The sequence below is a fragment of the Dysidea avara genome, chromosome 2 (genome assembly GCF_963678975.1).
Source record: "Dysidea avara chromosome 2, odDysAvar1.4, whole genome shotgun sequence".
Lineage (NCBI taxonomy): Eukaryota > Metazoa > Porifera > Demospongiae > Dictyoceratida > Dysideidae > Dysidea > Dysidea avara.
This window is the reverse complement of record NC_089273.1, coordinates 15,290,019-15,308,015: the sequence shown is the minus strand read 5'-3', so window position 1 is coordinate 15,308,015 and position 17,997 is coordinate 15,290,019. Positions and strand designations below refer to the sequence as shown.

Here is a 17,997-nt window from a genome sequence, read left to right as displayed (position 1 = left end):
TCAGCGTGTATGTAAGAAGATCAGCTAAAACAAGCCACCCTGTAGAAAGTTCCACTACATTTCAAGTCACCCTATAGAGAGTTCAGGTAGTTCAGGTACAAACAAATCACCCTGTAGAAAGATCAGCTAGAAACAATGTGTAGAGAAATCAGCTTGAGCAAGTCACCCTGTAGAGAGTTCAACTACATTTCAAGTCACCCTGTACAGAGTTCAGTTAGACAAAAGCTTCCCTGCTAAGAGTTTGGCTCAGTAGAGCTACATTTCAAGTCACCCTGTAGAGAGTTCAGTTTCAAACAAATCACTCTGACTTTTTTCTAGCAGAACTCTCAACTGGTTGCATTGTTTCTAGTAGTAGGGCAATTTGTTTGCAACCGACTACAGGGTGACTTGTTTGTATATACATGTAGCTGAACTCCGATATGTTTCTAGCTGAATTCTCTACAGGGTAACTTGAAATGTAGTTGCACCTACTACAGAGTGACTTGTTTCTAGCTGATCGCTCTACACAGTGACTTTAGTTTCCAGCTGATCTCTCTACAGTGTGACATGTTCTAGCTGATCTCTCAGCAGGGTGACTTGAAATGCAGTTGAACTCTTTATGGGGTGACTTGTTTCTAGCTGATCTCTCCAAGATATAAGCTAGAAACTAAAGTGACTGTGTAGCTGGAAACAAGTTACTCTGTAGAGGGTGCAACTATATTTCAAGTTACCCTGTAGAGAGTTCAGCTAAAAACAAATCAGAGTTCAACTACGTTTCAAGTCTCCCCGTAGAGAGTTCTGCTAGAACAAGTCATTCTGTAGAGAGTTTGGCTACAAACAATTCACCCAGTAGAGAGTACAGCTAGAAGAAATGCACACTGTAGAAAGATCAGGTCAGAGTTCAACTACATTTCAATTCTCCCTGGAGAGAGTTCTACTAAAACAAGTCAATCTGTAGAGAGTTCAGCGATGAACAAGCTCAGCTACAATTAAATTATGTACTGTAACAAGTCACCTTATTACTTACATTATTATTATTATCTAGGACCACGTCACATACAACCAAGTACATACACCAACGTGACAGCCCCCGGGTGAGGCTATTAGGTGGTGAAGGCACGATACCCAAATCAACTCAATATGTCACAGTAGTGACAGATACAACATAATAGTGGCATCGTAACTAAAGGCCACCAGTAGCTAAGTGCCAGTACATCATTGATTTGGTAATGGCACAGTGATGTCTACACAGTTTATGTAATTATGTATACAAAACATACAGGAGAGAACTATACATTATTGCAGTATCAAGACACACGGTAGTGTGTCGTGCGGCCCAAGAAGCCGGCGCGCCACACCGTGAGTATATTGACAGGAAGAACGAAAACGTCATTTTCACACCTTTGTATCTCGGTGATCACTTATCTGATTGGAACCAAATTTGCTACACAGTTGCCCGCCAGCCAAGGGAGTCTACATTCCAAATTTGAAGGAAATCGCTCCAGCCATTTCCGAGATACGAGCTGCCAAAGTTTCGTTTTTTTTTCTTCGTTTTTTTTTTTTCTTCTTCGTCTTTTCGCACACTTGCAAAAATTGCTATAACAAGCAAACGCGTACTCCGATCGCCTTGAAATTTGGCACACAGAAAGGGAGTCCAAAGGCGAATCCTAGCATCAAATTTGGTACAAATCCGATGAATGGTTTAGGAGTTATGACCGATTATTCGCGTAAAACAAGATCGATTTGTTGTCACGCCTACAGGGTAAACAGCTTCATGGAATGAGTTGAAAATTGCTATGTAGATGGAGTAACCATCGTAGGAGTGCCTTTTGGTGGTTTGAAAGGAATCGAGATAAAGACGACGGAGATATGACACAAAATCCAACCTGTGTCACAATTACGCGATCGATTTTTATGAATAAAAAAACTATTAGTTTTCACGCCTACTAGGCAAACCGCTTAGAGCAATGAGCTGAAAATCGGTGTATAGCTGGAATAATCTTCATAGAAAGTCCTTGCAGTAGTCCAGAAGAATCGGATTACAAACCACTGAGTTATGATTCGAAAGCCAACTCCGTGTAGCAAATGCGAGATCGATATACTCTAATAGAACAGTCACCCTAATAGAGCATTCGGCTAATTTATTTACTCCATTATAGAATTTTATTACATCACAAGTTATTCTGTAGGGAGTTCAGCTGCAAACAGTTAATCTTATAGACAGTTCAGCAAGAAGACAGTCACCATGTGGAGAGTTAAGCAAATATATCACTATAGAGATTCAGAACATTACAAGTCACACTGAAGAAAGTTCAGCTATAAACAAGTCATGCACTGTGTAGAGAATTCAGCTACAATTAAGTCACTCTCTAGAGAATTCAGTTACACAGAATTCAGCTACACACAAGTCACTGTGGAGAGAGTTCAGCTACAAACAAATTACCCTTTAGAGTGATCAGCAACAAACAAAACACTTTGCAGGGTGTTCAGCTGTAACAAATCAAACTTTAGAGCGATCAGCAATGAACAAATCAACACAAATCTACCTGTAGAGAGATCAGCTAGAAACAAATCACCCTGAAGAGAGTTCAGCTACAAAAAATCACCCTGTAGAGACATCAGCTAGAAACTAGACACAATGTAAGGAGTTCAGCTACAAGCAATCACCCTGTAGAGAGTTCAGCTAAAACAAATCAACCTGCAGAGAGATCAGCTACAAACAAATCACCTTATAGAGAGTTCAGCTACAAACAAATCACCTTATAGAGAGTTCAGCTACAAACAGATTACCTGTAGAGAGATTGGCTACAAACAAATCAACCTGCAGAGAGATCAGCTACACACAAATCAACTTGTAGAGAGATCAGCTACAAACAAATCACCCTGTAGAGAGATCAGCTACAAACTAGACACAAAGTAAGGAGTTCAGCTACAAGTAAATTACCCTGTAGAGATTTCATCTACAAACAAATCAACCTGTAGAGCAATCAGCTAGAAACAAATCACCCTGAAGAGAGGTCAGCTACAAAAAATCACCCTGTAGAGAGATCAGCTAGAAACAAATCACCCTGAAGAGAGGTCAGCTACAAAAAAATCACCCTGTAGAGAGATCAGCTAAAAACAAATTGCCCTGTAGAGAGATCAGCTACAAGCAAAACACCCTGTAGAGAGTTCAGCAACAAAGAAACCACCATGTAGAGAGTTCAGCTACAAACAAATTACCCTGTAGAGAGATCGGCTACAAACAAATCAGCCTGTAGAGAGTTCAGCTAAAACAAATCAACCTGCAGAGAGATCAACTACAAACAAATCACCTTATAGAGAGTTCAGCTACAAACAAATTACCCTATAGAGAGATCGGCTACAAACAAATCAACCTGCAGAGAGATCAGCTACACACAAATCAACTTGTAGAGAGATCAACTACAAACAAATCACCCTGTAGAGAGATCAGCTAGAAACTTCACACAATGTAAGGAGTTCAGCTACAAATAAATCACCCTGTAGAGAGTTCAGCTAAAACAAATCAACCTGCAGAGAGATCAGCTACAAACAAATCACCTTTTAGACAGTTCAGCTACAAATAAATTACCTTGTAGAGAGATCGGCTACAAACAAATCAACCTGCAGAGAGATCAGCTACACACAAATCAACTTGTAGAGAGATCAACTACAAACAAATCACCCTGTAGAGAGATCAGCTAGAAACTTCACACAATGTAAGGAGTTCAGCTACAAGCAAATCACCCTGTAGAGAGTTCAGCTAAAACAAATCAACCTGCAGAGAGATCAGCTACAAACAAATCACCTTTTAGGCAGTTCAGCTACAAATAAATTACCTTGTAGAGAGATCGGCTACAAACAAATCAACCTGCAGAGAGATCAGCTACACACAAATCAACTTGTAGAGAGATCAACTACAAACAAATCACCCTGTAGAGAGATCAGCTAGAAACTTCACACAATGTAAGGAGTTCAGCTACAAATAAATCACCCTGTAGAGAGTTCAGCTAAAACAAATCAACCTGCAGAGAGATCAGCTACGAACAAATCACCTTTTAGACAGTTCAGCTACAAATAAATTACCTTGTAGAGAGATCGGCTACAAACAAATCAACCTGCAGAGAGATCAGCTACACACAATTCAACTTGTAGAGAGATCAGCTACAAACAAATCACCCTGTAGAGAGATCAGCTAGAAACTAGATACAATGCAAGGAGTTCAGCTACAAGCAAAATTACCCTTTAGTGAGTTCAGCTACAAACAAATCAACCTGCAGTGAGATCACCCACAAAAACGCACTTGTACAGAGTTCAGTTACAAACAAATCACCCTGTAGAGAGATCAGGTAGAAGAATTCACCTTGTAGAGAGTTCAGCAACAAAGAAACCACCATGTAGAGAGTTCAGCTGTGAACAAATCACCCAGTGGAAAGATCAGCTAGAAGAAGTTACCTTGTAGAGAGTTCAGTTACAAAGAAACCATCATATAGAGAGTTCAGCTACAAAGAAATTACCCCGTAGAGAGTTCAGCTAGAAGAAGTCACCTTGTAAAGAGTTCAGCTACAAAGAAACCATCATGTACAGAGTTCAGCTACAAAGAAACCACCTGCACAGAATTTAACTACAAACAAATTACCCTGTATAGAGATCAGCTAGAAGAAGTTACCTTGTAGATAGTTCAGCTACAACAATTCACCCTGTAAAAAGATCAGCTAGAAGAAGTCACCTTGTAGAGTGTTCAGTTACAAAGAAACCATCATGTAGAGAGTTCAGCTACAAACAAATCACTCTGTAGAGAGTTCAGCTACAAAGAAACCGCCATGTAGAGAGTTCAGCCTCATACAAACCACCTTGTAGAGAATTCAACTACAACAAATCACCCTGTAGAGAAGAAGTTACCTTGTAGAGAGTTCAGCTACAAAGAAACCATCATGTAGGGAGTTCAGCTACAAAGAAACCACCATGTAGAGAGTTTAGCTGCAAACAAATCACCTGTAGAGAGTTCAGCTAGAAACAAATCACCCCGTAGAGAGATCAGCTGGACGAAGTCACCTTGTAGAGAGTTCAGCTACAAAGAAACCATCATGTAGAGAGTTCAGCTGCAAACAAATCACCCTGCAGAGAGTTTAGCTACAAAAAAATCACCCTGTAGAGAGTTCAGCTAGACGAAGTCACCTTATAGAGAGTTCAGCTACAAAGAAACCATCATGTAGAGAGTTCGGCTACAAAGACACCACCATGTAGAGAGTTTAGCTGCAAACAAATCACCTGTAGAGAGTTCAGCTAGAAACAAAATACCCTGTAGAGAGACCAGCTAGAAGAGGTTACCTTGTAGAGAGTTCAGCTACAAAGAAACCATCCTGTATATAGCTCAGCTACATTTCAAGTCACCCAGTAGAGAGATCAGCTGCAAAAAAATATCCTGTGGAGAATAATGGGCATGTAATAAATATATGTATATAATTTGTATAATTACTAATAAAATCAAAAATAATTGAAGTACTAAAATTCTTCTTTAAGTTCTTTTCTTATTCCTGTAGTAAAGAAAAAAAACACATGGGTTAAAAAAGCCCCAAAGCCAGCCATAGGCCGGCTTTGCAGTATACAAATACAAAAAGAAGTGATATCTAATCAAAAACAGCCAAGCTGTAAAAAAGGTGCGGCCCCCAAAAAGGCCATGGTGAAAAAAGATGTGAAATCCAAGGTGGCGGCCAAGAAATGGCTGTGATGGTAGGTTAATGGTTACATTTTAATAACGGCAATTCAGCTGAATTTTGTGCCGCTTGGTCTTGGCACCAAATTCACCTGAATTGTTGTTATTAAAATGTAACCATTAACCTACCATCACAGCCATTTCTTGGCCGCCACCTTGGATTTCACATCTTTTTTCACCATAGCCTTTTTGGGGGCCGCACCTTTTTTTACAGCTTGGCTGTTTTTGATTAGATTGTATGTAGCAATACATTATAGGCAACATCAACAGATAATGGTGGCGGATCTAGAAATTTTCAGAGGGGGTTTCAGATTCCACACTGTAATTGTGATTTCAAAGGCTAAAGTATGAAGTTTTTTGCCAGTACAGAGTCCTTCTATAACACACGTGGCGATTTTATCACTCACATGACGACTCATCAATAAATTTGGGGCGTGCGCTATTTTCAGAGCGGGTTTCAGCTGAAACCATTGCAACCCCCCTGTATCCGCCACTGGATAAAAATTATTAGCCAATATACAGTACGGTATCAACATCAACTAGAGCTGAATAAGGTTCATCAGTGGTGTAGCAATGGCACAGTGACGGGTGACACTATAATTATGCATAAACAACTTGCAGGAGATAGCTACACAATACTGTAGGAGTATGCAAGCCATATAAACCATATAAAGGAAAACAGCCAAGCTCTAGTAGCTAAGCCAGGTGAAGGCAAAAAAGATTAGGCCACTCCAAATAAATTCTCTGTTTCCCGTCCACCACCCGCATCTAGTTACTGTCAGCTCTAAATGTTCCATTATTCCGTATTCTTCCATTATTTTCCGGTTATTCTTGCATACTGACAGACTCAGTAAAAGCCATTATGAAACAGTGTCAACTCACGTGTCAGCATTGCTATCAATCCGGCACAAACTTCACATTTGTGCTATTTTTGCAACTTAAAAAGGAAGGAACAAGCTTAAACATGCTTTTATGGTTGTGCCAGGAAAATAATGGCTTGAAAAGCTGCCAATCGTATAATGAAATAATGGAAATGAACCGCCCACCCGCATGCAAATATGCTTGAGTCCAGGACGGGAAACAGAGAATTTATTTGGAGTGGCCTTAAGCTTGTATTGAATTGTCTGACACCAACACAAAGGAAGTTCGCCATGCCAGCTGCACAAGACAGAATTGTTTACTTGTATTTTATATGTAACTGTATTGTAAAGAGCGTGGCATGTGTTTTAATGTTTTCTTGTATTGTTAATTAATTACATATTTTATGTGACTGGCAGCTGGCAAGGAGACTTGAGACGTTACAAACATAAAGAGAGATAACCATCATTAACAATTGTGATGAAAAGATGTACAACAAAACAAATAGGCATGTGAAACCTCGGACAGCATGCGAACACAAAAAGTAGAGGACTACACTGTGGGCATGGCAAGGCAAAAACAACAACAACAAAAAAGACTAATTACTGTAATTACAAAAATAAAACTGTCTAATTTGTGCACCACTCTGTACAGTTTCGTGCTAGAAAAATTCTCTGAGAGGCAGAGATACTGGCAGAGGCAGCAGCATCTAACCGTTCCTTAATAATGTGCTTCGAAATCCTTATATCAGCTTGAACAAAGTTTAACAAACTAGATAAATTCTTGATGGAAGACACTTGAAAATGACCAAGTACCGTGATTTCAATGGTGTCATAATAGTTAGCAATATACTTACTTGTAATCTTCTTGTTTTCGTGTAAAGTGGCCTCTGGCCTCTCCTGCAGTCACTCCACGGACATTCACCAATCTTCTCCTTCACGCAATCTGTAATTAAGCAAGGGTGTGGTACTGGGTGTTATATAGAATTACGCGTATAATCAAGTCATCAGCACGAACGGGTGCAACGATTATACGTTTGTGCCTTCGTTCACAGGCGACTCTATCCCCAGTTAGTTTATGTCCCTAGGCCTCGTAGTTTTCTAATATTAATTATTTATTTATGATGTAATGTTAACCGCGTTATTGTTACGGTTGTATAATTATGGATGTAGAGTAGATGCTGCATATATGAGACACCAAAATGCAACCACATGCTATTCCGGAAGGAAATAGTTGTTGACCTCCAAATTTTTGGTGCGTGTAGTGTATCTACCCTAATATCTTTGGGTGGTATTTAATCATAATAATTATTGTTTAGAGCAGCAAAGTAGACAGTAGAGCATGGCATGGTCAATGACCCAATTATGGGACTTTGGATGGGTTATGAGACACCTGCATTCAACACTTTGTAAAAACAAAAGTAAATCACCCAAAGCATTGAAACTTGGGATGTAGTTACAGTCACTATTGCTCTATTTATTGGTGTAGTAAATTGTTCAAAATCATGGTATACCAGCAAGAAATGCTGGATAAACAAAATACAGTCAATTAACCAATTATGGGACACTTGCAGCAATTATGAGACACTTGACTTTAAAAACGTTTTACTGCATCAATTCATGAGTGAAATATAAATTATTCTAATATCAGTTTCAACTCACGTATGATGTTGAACATTGGAAACGTTTTAAGCCACGCCCCCTTTATTCTGCAAGCTATGCTACTAACAGAGGTTAGTGAGGTGAATTTTAACCAACCAAACAGGTAAAATTTGGCGTTTCTCACATCTGAAGGTTCTTAGAGTACTCATTCTAGTGGAAAGTGGAGCTAGCTAGTATTAGTATACATAGTAGTGCGAAAATGTGCAGCATTCAGAATTTACCTGATTGCAGTTAGGCTAAATTTTGCGATAAATCATATGTACCGCAAAACCAGGCAACTTAATTTAGCCCATATTTACATGGTATGTTTACTTCATCATGGAGGGTAATTGATGCAAAAATCGTGGTGATTCGTCAAGGTGTCCCATAACCCCTGCTGTCTCATAATACCAGCACGTACTCTACATACATAATAATTCAAAAATAAAGGTCTCTGTCGCTCCAGGCCTTTGTTTATATCCATGTCCTGTAACTTCCCAGAGCTCATCATGTCAAGTTTTTGTTTAAATGAAAATATAGTAGGTGCTGAGACTTATAATCATATTATTCAGTTTTAAAAATACAAATGGTTAATCAGACACAAAGCTATGCACACAATCTTGTTAAACAATTCCTGCAGTAAAGAAAAAAACAAGTTAAAGGGAGCCCCAAAGCCATTAATATTTTATGGTTGACTTTTTGGCTTGCAATAAAAGAAGTGATATCTAAACCACAACAGCAAAGCTGTAAAAAGGGTGCAGTCCCCAAAAAGGCAAGGGTGTAAAAAGTAATGGCCAAGAAATTGCTGTTATGATAGGTTAATGACAAAAAGTTTAATTATGACAATTGAGATGAATTATGATATAAGTCAAGAGAAATTGAATCAAATTGATGTTTTAATGCACAATGAGAAAGAGATTCATTACTACTACTACTCTTGCATACGAGATGTACAAAGTATGCAGTTACATTGAATTTTCATTTAATTAAACACAAGTAATGTAGAGATGCAATGCAGCTGACCTATAGAGCTAAGAGAACACTGTTCCTAGTTGCATTGAAAATGAAACCACAATGTGTTTGGGAACATGCAATTGGAAGTATTCAACCATTTTTTTCAGAAATATCTTGTTTTGTTAAGTCAAATCACACCATAGTGCACTTAGGCCCACTCCTCACTGTGTGAGGTGCAGCCCCTAAAAGATCATGGTGAAAATAATTATGAAATGAACAGAGGATGCCAAGAAATAGCTGTGATGCTAAGTTAATGGAAAAACTTTTAATAACAACAATTCAGGTCGATTTGTGTTTCCTCCACCACGAATCATTATAAAAAATGCTATTAAGTCTGATCTTTCCTGTCTTATAGCTTTACCATATCTCCTATTTGCATAAGCTATAATAATTCTATCAAAATCAGGAATATTTTTAAGGACTTTTACAGAAGTAGGAAATGATGCATGCATGGTTATCATGTTCAGAGAGAAAGTTTATAATTTTCAAACCTTAAAATAGTAGTCAAAATTTGATGGGCTTTAAGACTTGTTTTGTCAGTCCGCCTCAAGTTTCTTCTGTATAGATCTTTCTTTAATTTTTCACACTCTGCAGAAGGAAAATGTATATATGCATGTACAGTAGTTACATCGGTAGAGATATCAGTACTAGCAAAGGTAGTTGTAGCACAGGCACTTGCATTAAGCTGAAGAACATTTTCTACAGTATGTCCAATTGTCTTTACTATATGGGCATCAGCACTTCTCTTTTCTTTGGCAAGCTTCGCTTACACAGTTGGCTTACTTGTGTAGGTAGCTTGCTTACAGCGGCAACTAGAATTTTCAGTAGACACTTTGTAGAGTCAAAGCATCAAAAGCATCAAGATAATTTCCCAATGCATAATTTACCAAAGGTTTTTCTGTGAATCTAATCTTCAGCAGCCTTATGCAATGGCAAACAATGATTTTTTACATGTCCTGATCATGGTCTGCCCCCCCTTTGAACAACCCAGAACACAAGTCAAACCCATTAGTACTAGTGTGCATGCCCACTGTACCGTTGACTCTTTATTTCCCATTGATTAATTTGAATTTTCCTTACTGTACCACACTTGGTAAATAAAACTCTTTTGAGAAGAGCACAGAAAGAAACATCAAATTGGATATAAGTAAGGATGCGTAAATTATGCCGGAATAATTTTTGGAATAATTGGTAGTAAAAAGAATCAGGAATAATTCCAGAATAATAGGGTGATCTTCCAGAATAATTCACACATTTTTCATGTAGTATCACCGAAAAATTTGTAAAAAAACATCCACAATCACTGCTAGCACAAAATCGGGCAAAAAATTGAGATACTCTAATAGAGCAGTCACTTACCCTAATAGAACAGTCAGACAAGTTTAGTTGTGTTTGCTCTATTACAGTATTTCGATCTTTGGGTATAGTTTTTATGCTTGCAAATGGTTATATTTTCAGGTGCAGAAGAATATCCATTTGCCTTTTACAATTCCAGGAATTACTCCAGGAATACTTGGGAATAATTTTAGAAATAATAGGTGAATAAAAAAGAATTGTCAGAAAAAGTATAATGTAATCAAGCCTAGATATAAGATACCACAGCATATTTTTTACTGCAAAATTGATGAAAACATTAATGTATATACTGTACTGTAATATGTACTGTAACTCAGCAGGATTCCCAAAGCACATCATGGTGCACTGTTAAGTTATTCCTCACTCTCCGTAACAAAAAAAAACTCCGACAGAGTGCATGTGTACCATTTAGGTTTTTAACATAGACATGGTACGTATAAACAGATAATGATATTAATACACCGATTTAGCATCACCCTTTGATTTGTACTGTTCGGTGCCTATCTACATAGTACAATTGATGTAATAAGAGCACAAGATCAATACACTCTAAAACATAATATATTATTATGCACCTCACTTGCTGGACCTGTGATTGATAGGAATGTAGCACCAAATTAACCAATATTTTTTATTTGAAAATTTTGCTACTAAAAGCAATGACTTAACACCTGCAAAATATTTGGGTATTTTGGAGAACAAACACACCAACCTATAGTATTTGAATGAAACAGTTTAAGATGCTGCAATCAGACATTCATGAACAACAGCTTATCATAAGAGTTAGAAGAGATCAATACTCTAATAAAACAGTCACACATTCTTGTGGGCTTGTGTTATTGCAAGAACATTAATACCCAACAATAATTTTACTTAGATAATTATGTTGAGCAAAATAGGTCAGTAGAAAGAATGGCTAGAAGAAATAATAAGTGGAAAAGGGAAACTTAAGACTGCACTCTGACATGCTGTAACTATTGTCAATGAAACTGACAGTTACATTGTTATTTAAATGATGATCAAACTAATACAACATTTATATACACCTCTGGTTTGGAATTCTTTAATCTAGATTCATATCCTTGCAAAGCCAGCATTATCAGCTGTGGATGCATAGCTGGTTAGCTACAGGTTTAGTTATGTTTTCCTATGTAAGTTTATTTCCTGTACCCATGCTTGAGAAAATATTATTTACTGTATATGCAAAAAATTTCCTTTGAACAAGACATGAAGAATGCTTGGAATGATGTGCCAGTATACCTGTTCTTCCTCATTCTAAATAGGAGGCAATTTTTCAAGAGTGACAAGTACTGGGGTGATGGCACAGCATGATGTATGTGAAAACTTTAGTTTTCTTAGGAAAGCAAAGTGAAATAATTCAAAATTATGGTTAATGAAAGACTTAATCCAGTAAACTATTCATTTAATGGCCATATTATAAAGTTTATGTAATAGTTATACTTCAGACCACAGGGGTTTAAGTAATTTATGGCCCTGTGTCGTGGCGTCTGAGCGAAGGAGGGTTACTGAATTACTTAGACCCCTATGGTCTGAAGTAAAAGTTATTTAGACCCTTTATGTAGTTGTTGTACCTTAACATTGTTGACAGCTGCTTGTAACAGAGAAATGTAGCGTTCATTAATAGAAACAAATCATTACTCCACCTGTAAAATAGTTACGGGTTTAAAAATAAATTTTCAGGTGGCGATGCATTGCCAACGCTACCAGTGCAGGTGCACACAGTAAACATGAAAAGGGTCTAACTAACTTAGACACCTCCAAAATCCACCAAATCCACCACAAAAAGGTTCTTAGTGTATCAATTCACTTTGCCTTTGGTACAACCTTACAGTAGCTCTACTGTACTCACAGTGTCTCTAAGTAGCTCTACTTGCATGCATTATGTATGATGGTTTAATATAGTAATTTCTACAAAGAATGTTTACTATATATTGTATGTTCTTTATAGATTGGAGCACTACTTTTTTCTTTTATGTAATTGTTTACCAGATGCTAAGCAGTGCCCCTTGAAAATGTTAGAAAATATAGTTTTATCAAATGAAGAGTTTCGAGAGCTAGATATATTGATGTCATCATCTCATGAACATAATGTTATCAAGAAGAAAATTGTCACTTTTCTGATTGTCAAGTTGTGTTACTGCGGCAGTCATTCTGGAATTAACACATTGTATCCTCTGATTGACGTGTTAAATCAACCTAAAACAAGGAACATATCATTTCAAAATACTCAAACAGGTGAGAGTGTAGTAAACTAAGCATGCACACATAATGTTGATAGTGGATATGGAAAGCTTCTTACTATCATCAAGTAGTACTAGATACTTGCATTTATCTGTGTGTACTGTATGTATGTTGTATAGTGCTTGTGTACATGTAGAACTCAGCCTTCAAAAATATTATAATAACTCGTACATAGATGAAATTACACAATTTCTTAGTCCAGAACATTTGTGGTACTATTAGACCATCTGAATAATTTACGTTCAAATGTCAATATTATTTGTAAATAACCAAAGTTTTGCCATATTCTTCCTACAAAGTACAGTACGTCATCTGTTATATTCCTTTTCTTAATAAAGCCAAACCCATTGTATTTTTGACACTTTTATATACTATCATCAGTAATGATGAAAAGCTTTTCCTTGGAAAATATCAAATTTTATTTCTAAGTGTTTACTTAGAGCTCAGCTCAACATGAATCATGTTATATGTAGCAATACAGCTGATGCATTGTTAAGTGCAGAATTTCTAATAAATATATATAACCTCCATGATACTGTTGGACTTTTCAAAAAATTTTTACTAATTCCCTTCAGAGTTTCATTATGTTTACAGTGTGCTCTTAGGTTAGCAACATAACATATTAATTGGTGAATGCTCTACTAGAGTATTTCACTGCTATGTACGCTGCATTTTACCTCTCTATTGCCATTGAATTTTCCACTAAATGCCCCATTAGGGATAATCTGTTTTGATTTCAATGAATTAAGCTAGATAGTTTAAAACATTTACCTAATATGTTAATATTATTCTGGCATAACACTCTAGTCTGTTGTGCTTTTTACAGTGCTGGCTTATTTGACACAGCATTACATTATCAAGACACACAGTAGTGTGTTGTGCAGCCCAAGAAGCCATTATTCCACACCATGGGTATGTATATTGACAGGAAGACAGAAATGTAAACGTAACGTAACCACAAGATGGTGCTCAAAAGCTAAAAATAAGTGTACTACGTCTTTTATAAATGAACTAATAAATTGTGGGATTTAGTTGCCAAATATTTCGATGTTGTGATACTTCAAAATTTCCCAAGTAGGAAATTTATGGCTGTTCACAAATTACCAAAAAAATAGTCAAGTAGTTTGTGCCCATATGCCCTATTTTCGTATTATGAACAGAATATACACATTTACAATGACGTTACAGAAGGATTTGATCCAGGATTGTAATATATGTAGCAATTTTAAATGCTATCTAACGGACTTATATGAAATTTTAAGGAAGCAAGAGTTAATATGAATAGGCCTTGTTTCAAGATTCCACAATTGGTAGAATACAGCATGGTGTACTAAATATTACATTTTACTTAGTCACTTAGACATTACTTTGTGTGCTGCATAGTTAAATTTTTTGATATACACCAACAAACTCATTGGAATGTTAAGCAATGGACTGAAGGATGTTTATACTTCCACAACACTGCATGATTGTATATTGCATTCTTTAGGTACAGAAGAAAGCATTGAATTAATTCAAAGAAATTTTGTGCAGAATGGAGAGGGAAATGGTGAGTAAGAAGATGATCAATTGTATCATTGAGTAGATTAATAATTGTAATATTCCACACCAGGGGCAGATCCAGACTTATAGAAAGGGGGGTCAAAAATGAACTGAGGCACTACATTGTCTCTGGTTTGATAAGGTGAGACCAAAAAAAAAAAAAAGGTCACGGCCAGCTGACAATAGCTGCCCACCTCACCAACCATGCATTTATAACTGATAAAATACATAAAAATCCTTAAATAGCTCACTACACAGTGTTCTAGTACTGTGACTGTGTTTTTAGAGTGACTGCTCTATTAGAGTATCTCGATCTTGGTATACTAAAAATTTTTGGAGGGGGTCCCCCCCTGTATCCGCCCCTGTTCCACACAAGAGCACATTAAACACAAGCAGAGAGATGCACATAATTAACTAGTCATGTTCCAGACTGATATATAATTAGAGCAGGCCATGTTAATTGCCAGATTATGCAAATTCCGATGTTGCTGATGATGAGATATGGACCTTATCTGCAATGACGTCAGACATATAAAAATGACTGTAGTTGTGGGACTTTTGTAACATTTGTATGGGCGACTACAGGAAGAAAACTTTTGGACAATGATATCTAGAAGATATAGAACTCTACACTGCAGGTATGGCTGTAACTGACAATCTAGCATTAGTTTGAAAACCACCCAAAAATCACTTCTACATATTTGCTGTAATGTCTTATAGCCATACCTGAGGGTTATAGCTTGATATCTTCATTCTTGGCTGAGATGTGATCATAAAAATTTTTCCTCCCATAGTCGTCCATACAAATTTTACAAAAGTCCCACAAATATCGCTGCCATTTTATGGCTGTGACGTCATTGTAGATAAGGCGACATAAACACAGAATGAAGCAAAGGATAAAACAGCTTTCAGCTAATCCAAAACTGTAAGGTTGACCTCATTTTAAGAAATATTTCACACAATGTGACATCAAGTAGACTGTTTTATGGTATATACAGTACTCTTGTTCGTGAGTAAGCTCACCATAGAATTGTTTTTTTTTTAGCACATGTGTCTATTGAGCGTATTTTGTTAAACGCATACACTTTTCTTGTTATTGACCATGACTGATAAGTGCACATGGTCAAATGCAAGGCTCAAGATGCAACAAAGCTACACATGGGAAGAAATGCTGGAATTACTGGAAAATGGATGTCTCCTCTAGCAGTTTCATCTCCCTTAAGGTCTCTCTTCACTGTGTATACAGCAAATCAGCTTTCTGGATTGCAACATTCTTGTTCATTACAAAGGATTTCAACCAGTCAAATATCCATACACACTGGCATGGTGACTGGCATGAACTACTAACTCCTCCATTACAGTGTAGCGATTCCGTGTTAACACACCATAATTATTTAATAGGTGTAATCACCTAACAGATAGCATGATTTTTTACAAAAGTTTTATCTGAAAATTCTAAGCACATTAATTTAACAGCCTGACTCTATTATATATATGGTATATGTGGTATACTATGAAAACTGAAGGTATTTTAACTTGATAATGATGCCAACATTACCTGTAGAGTAATTCACACATCTAATAATTTGTTGATCAGTGACTAGGACGTAGAGTGATTCTTTTCTGCTGTGCACATCCTAATTGGCTTATCATCATTATTTTTTATATCTGATTATATGCATATTTATCTAAACAATTATGCTATACAGAATGCAGTTGAGCTTGCCTCTATTTGTCACTATCAACATAGCTGTGCTTAAGGCTATTGCAAAGTTATATGGTCAGCTTTCCTTGATCTTAGGAAAGCATTCAACTCAATTGATTATTTACTACTGTTTACATAGCATGGGGGTTCATGGAATTGAATTAGCCTGGTTTACTAATTACTTCACCGATTGTTTTGCAAGTCTAAGGGCTCTTTTTATCATGGGCTGTGAAAAATGAGTGGATGTAAGATGGGAATTTCCAGTGAATTATTGAATACAAAAAAGCTTGATATAACCTGTAGTATACTAACAATCTCATGTAAAGCTTTGTTTAATGTGTTACACGAACTAAAACCACATATAAGATGGTATAGTGTGTGAATTATATTAGATATAAGGTATTTCAGGTAACGTGGTAAATAAACTGAAACCATTCATGCAATAGTATAATATAGATTCTACTAAACTATAAGATGAGTACAATACAGGATTCATATTAAGGCTTATTTGTATTCAATAAGCCACTGGAAACACCATATGTGACCCTATTTTGGAAAACCATACATCTGGTCACATGCAAAATTTGTGGTATTCTCAATTGAAATTTTCAGTGATTTTTTAAAATAATTTTTTTTGCATAATAAAGCAACTATTAAGCCTTCTTGCTGTGAATTTCACACCCATAGCTTCTTTTATCTAGGAGATATACTGAATTATATCAGACCATGTACACTGTAGTAGTTTCACAATGTGTGGGACAACAATTAACTTACAAATTGGGTGATTTGTTCATTCCCAAAACCAAACATCTTCTTGTCTTTACACAATAATACAAGTGATTTAATTGAGAAAAAGCACAAAGAACACATGATTAAACTCTCAAGAATCTCTTTTCATTAATTTTAGATTGTAAGAATGGTGATCTTTGTCAACAAAGTGATTTGTCATCAATTTGTCACATCTGATCACTATTCAGTTCTATAAACTGATAATGAAAAGTTAGTTTGTAATGTATTAGACAGTAAATTGGCCATATCTTTGGAATGCTTCAACGTATCATCACAAACTTTTCACACAAGGTAGATAACCACTCAGTGCTTCATTGTAGCTATAAAAAACAAAATTGGCCAATGTGTCCAGATGTATGATTTTCCAAAATAGGGTCACATATTATATCCCACCTTTTTTACAGTAATGGATACCTGTTTTTTCACGCCGAAGTGCCTTTTGGCTACTTCTATTTCTAGTACAGTATATGTCAATGATATGCCCTCCCATGGTAATCTTTTGTAGTTTGCTGATGACACAACTCCTGGCAATATTTGTGAAGAAGTGGGAAGTAGTTATCTCATAATATAGAATTCATTTTTAAGTGGTTTTCCTAGAGCAAGATATGGCTTGAACAGAGAGGATTATAACTAGTCTTCATTGATCTGACATTATGTCAGATCAAAGTCAACGTTGATCTGACATGATTTAATATAGTATGACAATGCTTAGCAGCATGCTTATAAGCATGCCATCATTCAAGTTTAATAAATCTGTGATAATACATTATTTTGATTTTATATCAAATTATCCAATGTAATGTTTTGTGACATGCTAATCAACTATGGTCATATGCTGCAGAACATATAAAACCCGCTTTAGAAGCCACTTAATCAGTGTGTGAACATTTGGTAGAATGGTGCAGATTGTAGTTCATTGAAAAGTGCAATACCGATGTCATATCGAATCTCAATAAATTATATTTTTTAAAACTGATATCACTATCGTACAGTCAATATTTTGGTACAATGTTCAATTTTTTTATATTGAGTATTATTTTGGTAATTTACAACTTTTGGTGTGTGATTGTGCAATCATGGTAGAAATGAAGCTCAGTTCTGTACAGTATAGCCATTTTAAAAAGTGTCTACCAGTT

The 17,997-nt window shown here is 36.4% G+C and overlaps 1 protein-coding gene across 2 annotated transcripts in view; it reads left to right on the top strand.

Annotated features, from left to right (window-relative positions):
- LOC136243416 (uncharacterized) overlaps positions 1-17,997 on the top strand; it is a 45,281-nt gene that overhangs the window by 7,516 nt on the left and 19,768 nt on the right. For both annotated transcript variants that reach the window (XM_066034933.1, XM_066034928.1), the window contains exons 4-5: positions 12,533-12,819; positions 14,315-14,374. The gene's annotated coding sequence lies outside the window, so the exon portion shown is untranslated. The remainder of the gene's footprint in view (positions 1-12,532; positions 12,820-14,314; positions 14,375-17,997) is intronic.